Source organism: Heptranchias perlo, unplaced genomic scaffold (assembly GCF_035084215.1).
Source record: "Heptranchias perlo isolate sHepPer1 unplaced genomic scaffold, sHepPer1.hap1 HAP1_SCAFFOLD_592, whole genome shotgun sequence".
NCBI lineage: Eukaryota > Metazoa > Chordata > Chondrichthyes > Hexanchiformes > Hexanchidae > Heptranchias > Heptranchias perlo.
The window spans coordinates 127,501-134,819 of NW_027139615.1; positions in this window are offsets into that span (position 1 = coordinate 127,501).

The window sequence follows — 7,319 nt, forward strand, 5'->3', positions numbered from 1 at the left end:
TACGTTGGTTAATGATTTCCAGTTCACCCCGCTTGGTCAGGCCCACTCGGAGGCGGATAACTCCGGAACGCCGAGGCCGATTTCCTGCGGGTATGGCTCGTTGCGTGCGGCAGGAGGCGGCGCAGCGTTCGGTACCGAGCACTCGGAGGTGCGGTGCTGCCCGCCGGAGTGACAGCGAAAGGCTGCGCACCGCTTTCCGCCTGCTAACTCGGCGTCCGTGAGACCGACCGACTCCGCTTTAGCACCGGAGCTAGAGTGGGGCAAGGGGCACCGAAGGGTACCGGAACGATGACGTTCGCACACCGGGAAGTCGAGTGCCGGGCCGCCGAAAGCGAGCAGGGTGCCACCGCTCGGGGCCCCGGTTTGTCCGTCCCACCCGGAGGCCCATATCTCCGGAAGACACAGGCCGATTTCCACCGGGTATGGCTCGTTGTGTGCGGCCGGACCAGGCGCAGCGGACGGTACCGAGCACTCGGAGGTCGGGCGCTGCCCGCCGGAGGTACAGCGAAAGGCTGCAAACCACTTTCCGCCGCCTCCCTCCGCGGGCGTGAGACCGACGGTCGTCGGGTTTGTTTCCGCGGCTAGAGCAGGACGAGGGGCAGCGAACGGTACCGGAAGGAACCCGGTCGCACACCGGGAAGTCGACTAGCGGGCCGCCGAAAGCGAGCACGGGGCCCCGGTTTGTCCGTCCCACCCGGAGGCCCATATCTCTGGAAGGCACAGGCCGATTTCCACCGGGTATGGCTCGTTGTGTGCGGCCGGACCAGGCGCAGCGGACGGTACCGAGCACTCGGAGGTCGGGCGCTGCCCGCCGGAGGTACAGCGAAAGGCTGCAAACCACTTTCCGCCACCTCCCTCCGCGGGCGTGAGACCGACGGTCGTCGGGTTTGTTTCCGCGGCTAGAGCAGGACGAGGGGCAGCGAACGGTACCGGAACGAACCCGGTCGCACACCGGGAAGTCGACCAGCGGGCCGCCGAAAGCGTGCTCGGGTCCCCGGTTTGTCTGTCCCACCCGGAGGCTGATATCTGAGGAAGTCCGAGGCCGATTTCCTCCGGCTAACTCGGCGGGCAATGTGTCCCCCCCACCATCTTCGGCTGATTACCGTGGCTGGACCGGATCAAGGAGCAACGGAACCGTGCCAGAACGACGTCGGTCGGACGGCGTGAACTGATAGTGCCGAGGCCGGAAACCGAGCCGGAAATGTGCACCGATTTATTGGTCCCACTCGCAGGCCCATATCTCCGGAAGGCCGAGGCCGATTTCCTCCGGGTATGGTTCGCTGCGTGCAGCCGGAAGGGGAGCAGCGGACGGCACTGAGCAGCCGGAGGTGCGGCGCTGCCCGCCGGAGCTGCAAGCGAAAGGCTGCGCACCGCTTTCCGCTGGTTAACTCGGCAGGCCGTCAGGCCGACCGACTCCGCTTCAGCACGGGAGCTAGAGTCGGGCAAGGGGCACCGAAGGGTACCGGAAGGATCACGTTCGGACACCGGGAAGTCGAGTGCCGGGCCGCCGAAAGCGAGCTCGGGGCCCCGGTTTGTCCGTCCCACCCGGAGGCCCATATCTCGAGAAGGCACAGGCCGATTTCCTCCGGGTTTGGCTCGCTGCGTGCGGCCGGACGAGGTGCAGCGAACGGTACCGAGCACTCGGAGGTGCGGCGCTGCCCGCCGGAGGTACAGCGAAAGGCTGCAAACCGCTTTCCGCCTCCTCTCCCCTCGGGCGTGAGACCGACGGTCGTCTGGTTTGCTTCCGCGGCAAGAGCAGGACGAGGGGCACCGAGCGGTACCAGAACGAACCCGGTCGCACACCGGGATGTCGAGTGCCCGGCCCAAACCCGCTACCCCCCCCCCCACCCGAAAGCGAGCCACGGTTTGTGGATTAAAAGTGAAGCGGCAAAGATTTGTAAAACAGCGTGAAATGATGAACCAGAAGCCCAAAGTAATGGTGGGAATAAAAGTTCCGAAATGTGAAATGGTGAACCAGAAGTTGTGTGAACTGTTTAACCCAAAGTGGCAAAAATGGATTAAAAGGGGTGAAATGATCGACCGCAAAGCAGGGCAAGCATTAAACAAAAGCAGCAGCATTTTTTAAAAAGGGACAAATGGTTTACCAGAATCCCAAAAGAATGCTCAGAGACTTAAGTGCCAAAGGGGCAAATGGTTAACCAGAAGCTGGGTGAACTGCTTAACCCAAAGTGGGAAAAAGGATAAAAAAGGGGTGAACTGATCAACCAGAAGTCGACAACAATGTGCGGCGATTAAGTCTGAAAGAGGGAAAGGTTGACCGGAAAGCAGGGAAATGATTAAACAAAAGCAGAAAAATTCAGTAAAAAGGGGCAAGTGGTGAACCAGAAGTTGGGTGAACTGCTTAACCAAAAGTGGGAAAGAGGATTAAAAGGGGAGAAATGTTGAACCAGATGTCGAAAACAATGCGCGGCGATGAAGTCTGAAAGAGGAAAAGGTTGACCGCAAAGCAGGGAAAGGATTAAACAGAAGCAGCAATATCTTTTAAAAAGGGACAAATGGTGAACCAGAATCCCAAAAGAATGCTCAGAGACTTAAGTCCCAAAGGGGCAAATGGTTAACCAGAAGCTGGGTGAACTGTTTAACCAAAAGTGGGAAAAAGGATTAAAATGTTGTGAAATGATTAACCAGAAGGCGAAAGCAAAGTGCGGCGGCGAAGTCCTAAAGGGGAAAAGGTTGACCATAAAGCAGGGAAATGATTAAACAAAAGCAGAAAAATTCAGTAAGAAGGGGCAAATGGTTAACCAGAAGTTGGGTGAACTGCTTAACCAAAAGTGGGAAAGAGGATTAAAAGGGGAGAAATGTTGAACCAGATGTCGAAAACAATGCGCGGCGATGAAGTCTGAAAGAGGAATAGGTCGACCGCAAAGCAGGGAAATGATTAAACAAAAGCAGAAAAATTCAGTAAAAAGGGGCAAATGGTGAACCAGAAGCTGGGTGAACTGCTTAACCAAAAGTGGGAAAAAGGATTAAAAGGGGAGAAATGTTGAACCAGATGTCGAAAACAAGGTGCGGCGATGAAGTCTGAAAGAGGAATAGGTCGACCGCAAAGCAGGGAAAGGTTTAATCAAAAGCAGCAATATCTTTTAAAAAGGGACAAATGGTGAACCAGAATCACAAAAGAATGCTCAGAGACTTAAGTCCCAAAGGGGAAATGGTTAACCAGTAGCTGGGTGAACTGTCCAACCCAAAGTGGGAAAAAGGATTAAAAGGGGTGAAATGATTAACCAGAAGGCGAAAGCAAAGTGCGGCGGCGAAGTCGTAAGGGGAAAAGGTTGACCAGAAAGCAGGGAAAGCATTAAACAAAAGCGGCAACATTTTTAAAAAAGTGGCAAATGGTTAACCAGAATCCCAAAAGAATGCTCAGAGACTTAAGTCCCAAAGGGGAAATGGTTAACCAGAAGCTGGGTGAACTGGTGAACCAAAAGTGGGAAAAAGGATTAAAAGGGGAGAAATGTTTAACCAGAAGGCAAAAGCAAAGTGCGGCGGCGAAGTCCAAAAGGGGAAAAGGTTGACAAGAAAGCAGGGAAATGATTAAACCAAAGCGGAAAAATTCAGTATAATGGGGCAAATGGTTAACCAGAAGCTGGGTGAAATGGTTAACCGAAAGTGGCAAAAAAAGATTTAAAGGGGAAAAATGATTAACCAGAAGTCGACAACAATGCGCGGCGATGAAGTCTGAAAGGGGAAAAGGTTGACCACATAGCAGGGAAACGATTAAACAAAAGCGGCAACATTTTTAAAAAAGTGGCAAATGATTAACCAGAATCCCAAAAGAATGCTCAGAGACTAAGTCCCAAAGGGGAAATGGTTAACCAGAAGCTGGGGGAAATGGTTAACCAAAAGTTGCAAAAATGATTAAAAGGGGTGAAATGATTAACCAGGAGGCTAAAGCAATGTGCCGCGGTGAAGTCTGAAAGAGGGAAAGGTTGACCAGAAAGCATTAAACAAAAGCGGCAACATTTTTTAAAAATTGGCAAATGATTAACCAGAATCCCAAAAGAATGCTCAGAGACTAAGTCCCATAGGGGAAATGGTTAACCAGAAGCTGGGGGAAATGGTTAACCAAAAGTTGCAAAAATGATTAAAAGGGGTGAAATGATTAACCAGAATTCGAAAATAATGTGCGGCGATGAAGTCCTAAAGGGGAAAAGTTTGACCACAAAGCAGGGAAAGCATTAAACAAAAGCGGCAACATTTTTTAAAAATTGGCAAATGATTAACCAGAATCCCAAAAGAATGCTCAGAGACTAAGTCCCAAAGGGGAAATGGTTAACCAGAAGCTGGGGGAAATGGTTAACCAAAAGTTGCAAAAATGATTAAAAGGGGTGAAATGATTAACCAGGAGGCTAAAGCAATGTGCCGCGGTGAAGTCTGAAAGAGGGAAAGGTTGACCAGAAAGCATTAAACAAAAGCGGCAACATTTTTTAAAAATTGGCAAATGATTAACCAGAATCCCAAAAGAATGCTCAGAGACTAAGTCCCAAAGGGGAAATGGTTAACCAGAAGCTGGGGGAAATGGTTAACCAAAAGTTGCAAAAATGATTAAAAGGGGTGAAATGATTAACCAGGAGGCTAAAGCAATGTGCCGCGGTGAAGTCTGAAAGAGGGAAAGGTTGACCAGAAAGCATTAAACAAAAGCGGCAACATTTTTAAAAAAGTGGCAAATGATTAACCAGAATCCCAAAAGAATGCTCAGAGACTGAGTCCCAAAGGGGAAATGGTTAACCAGAAGCTGGGGGAAATGGTTAACCAAAAGTTGCAAAAATGATTAAAAGGGGTGAAATGATTAACCAGGAGGCTAAAGCAATGTGCCGCGGTGAAGTCTGAAAGAGGGAAAGGTTGACCAGAAAGCATTAAACAAAAGCGGCAACATTTTTTAAAAAGTGGCAAATGATTAACCAGAATCCCAAAAGAATGCTCAGAGACTAAGTCCCAAAGGGGAAATGGTTAACCAGAAGCTGGGGGAAATGGTTAACCAAAAGTTGCAAAAATGATTAAAAGGGGTGAAATGATTAACCAGGAGGCTAAAGCAATGTGCCGCGGTGAAGTCTGAAAGAGGGAAAGGTTGACCAGAAAGCATTAAACAAAAGCGGCAACATTTTTTAAAAATTGGCAAATGATTAACCAGAATTCCAAAAGAATGCTCAGAGACTAAGTCCCAAAGGGGAAATGGTTAACCAGAAGCTGGGGGAAATGGTTAACCAAAAGTTGCAAAAATGATTAAAAGGGGTGAAATGATTAACCAGGAGGCTGAAGCAATGTGCCGCGGTGAAGTCTGAAAGAGGGAAAGGTTGACCAGAAAGCATTAAACAAAAGTGGCAACATTTTTAAAAAATTGGCAAATGATTAACCAGAATCCCAAAAGAATGCTCAGAGACCAAGTCCCAAAGGGGAAATGGTTAACCAGAAGCTGGGGGAAATGGTTAACCAAAAGTTGCAAAAATGATTAAAAGGGGTGAAATGATTAACCAGGAGGCTAAAGCAATGTGCCGCGGTGAAGTCTGAAAGAGGGAAAGGTTGACCAGAAAGCATTAAACAAAAGCGGCAACATTTTTTAAAAATTGGCAAATGATTAACCAGAATCCCAAAAGAATGCTCAGAGACTAAGTCCCAAAGGGGAAATGGTTAACCAGAAGCTGGGGGAAATGGTTAACCAAAAGTTGCAAAAATGATTAAAAGGGGTGAAATGATTAACCAGGAGGCTGAAGCAATGTGCCGCGGTGAAGTCTGAAAGAGGGAAAGGTTGACCAGAAAGCATTAAACAAAAGTGGCAACATTTTTTAAAAATTGGCAAATGATTAACCAGAATCCCAAAAGAATGCTCAGAGACTAAGTCCCAAAGGGGAAATGGTTAACCAGAAGCTGGGGGAAATGGTTAACCAAAAGTTGCAAAAATGATTAAAAGGGGTGAAATGATTAACCAGGAGGCTAAAGCAATGTGCCGCGGTGAAGTCTGAAAGAGGGAAAGGTTGACCAGAAAGCATTAAACAAAAGTGGCAACATTTTTAAAAAATTGGCAAATGATTAACCAGAATCCCAAAAGAATGCTCAGAGACTAAGTCCCAAAGGGGAAATGGTTAACCAGAAGCTGGGGGAAATGGTTAACCAAAAGTTGCAAAAATGATTAAAAGGGGTGAAATGATTAACCAGGAGGCTGGAGCAATGTGCCGCGGTGAAGTCTGAAAGAGGGAAAGGTTGACCAGAAAGCATTAAACAAAAGTGGCAACATTTTTAAAAAATTGGCAAATGATTAACCAGAATCCCAAAAGAATGCTCAGAGACCAAGTCCCAAAGGGGAAATGGTTAACCAGAAGCTGGGGGAAATGGTTAACCAAAAGTTGCAAAAATGATTAAAAGGGGTGAAATGATTAACCAGGAGGCTAAAGCAATGTGCCGCGGTGAAGTCTGAAAGAGGGAAAGGTTGACCAGAAAGCATTAAACAAAAGCGGCAACATTTTTTAAAAATTGGCAAATGATTAACCAGAATCCCAAAAGAATGCTCAGAGACTAAGTCCCAAAGGGGAAATGGTTAACCAGAAGCTGGGTGAAATGGTTAACCAAAAGTTGCAAAAATGATTAAAAGGGGTGAAATGATCAACCAGAAGTCGAAAATAATGTGCGGCGATGAAGTCCTAAGGGGCAAAAGTCACCCAGAAGGCAGGGAAATGATCAAACGAAAGCAGCCAAAAAATTATTAAAAGAGGGGAACTGATGAACCAAAAGATGAGAAACGGCCCGCAGAGACTAAGTCCAAAACGGGAACTGGTGAACCGGAAATGATTAACCAAAAACTAAGTCCGAAGAGGGAACTGGTAAACCAGAACTGAGTAACCCGATTTTTAAAATTAATTATAAATGGGGAAACGATTGAGCAAAAGGCGGAAATTAAGTCACAGGGACCATGTCCGAAAGGGCAAGAGGTTACCCCGTAGGGGGCATTCGTCAACTCAATCTGAAAACTTTGGAGGCAAATCTGACCAAAATGCGGAAATCGGACCACACCGCGAGGGGCGCCATTCGACGGGGCAGGGTTAGACGCGTCGAACGGTACCTGAAGGTCCCGGCTGCGACACGTGAGTCCGGAGATATGGCCAGTCAAAGTCTGATGGGAGGTACCGAAGCCGAAAAATCGAAACGCGTTTGCGGCGATTCGGTGTCAGAGAGTCGGTCACGAATTCAAATTCGTCCCGCTGATTCGCCAATTGCCAGCCGGTTCCGGGGGGATTGGCGGGGTACCTGCAGGATAGTAAGAGGTGGCATGTCGAGACTTAGCCTGTTTACCAGACTTGTGTCTAGCG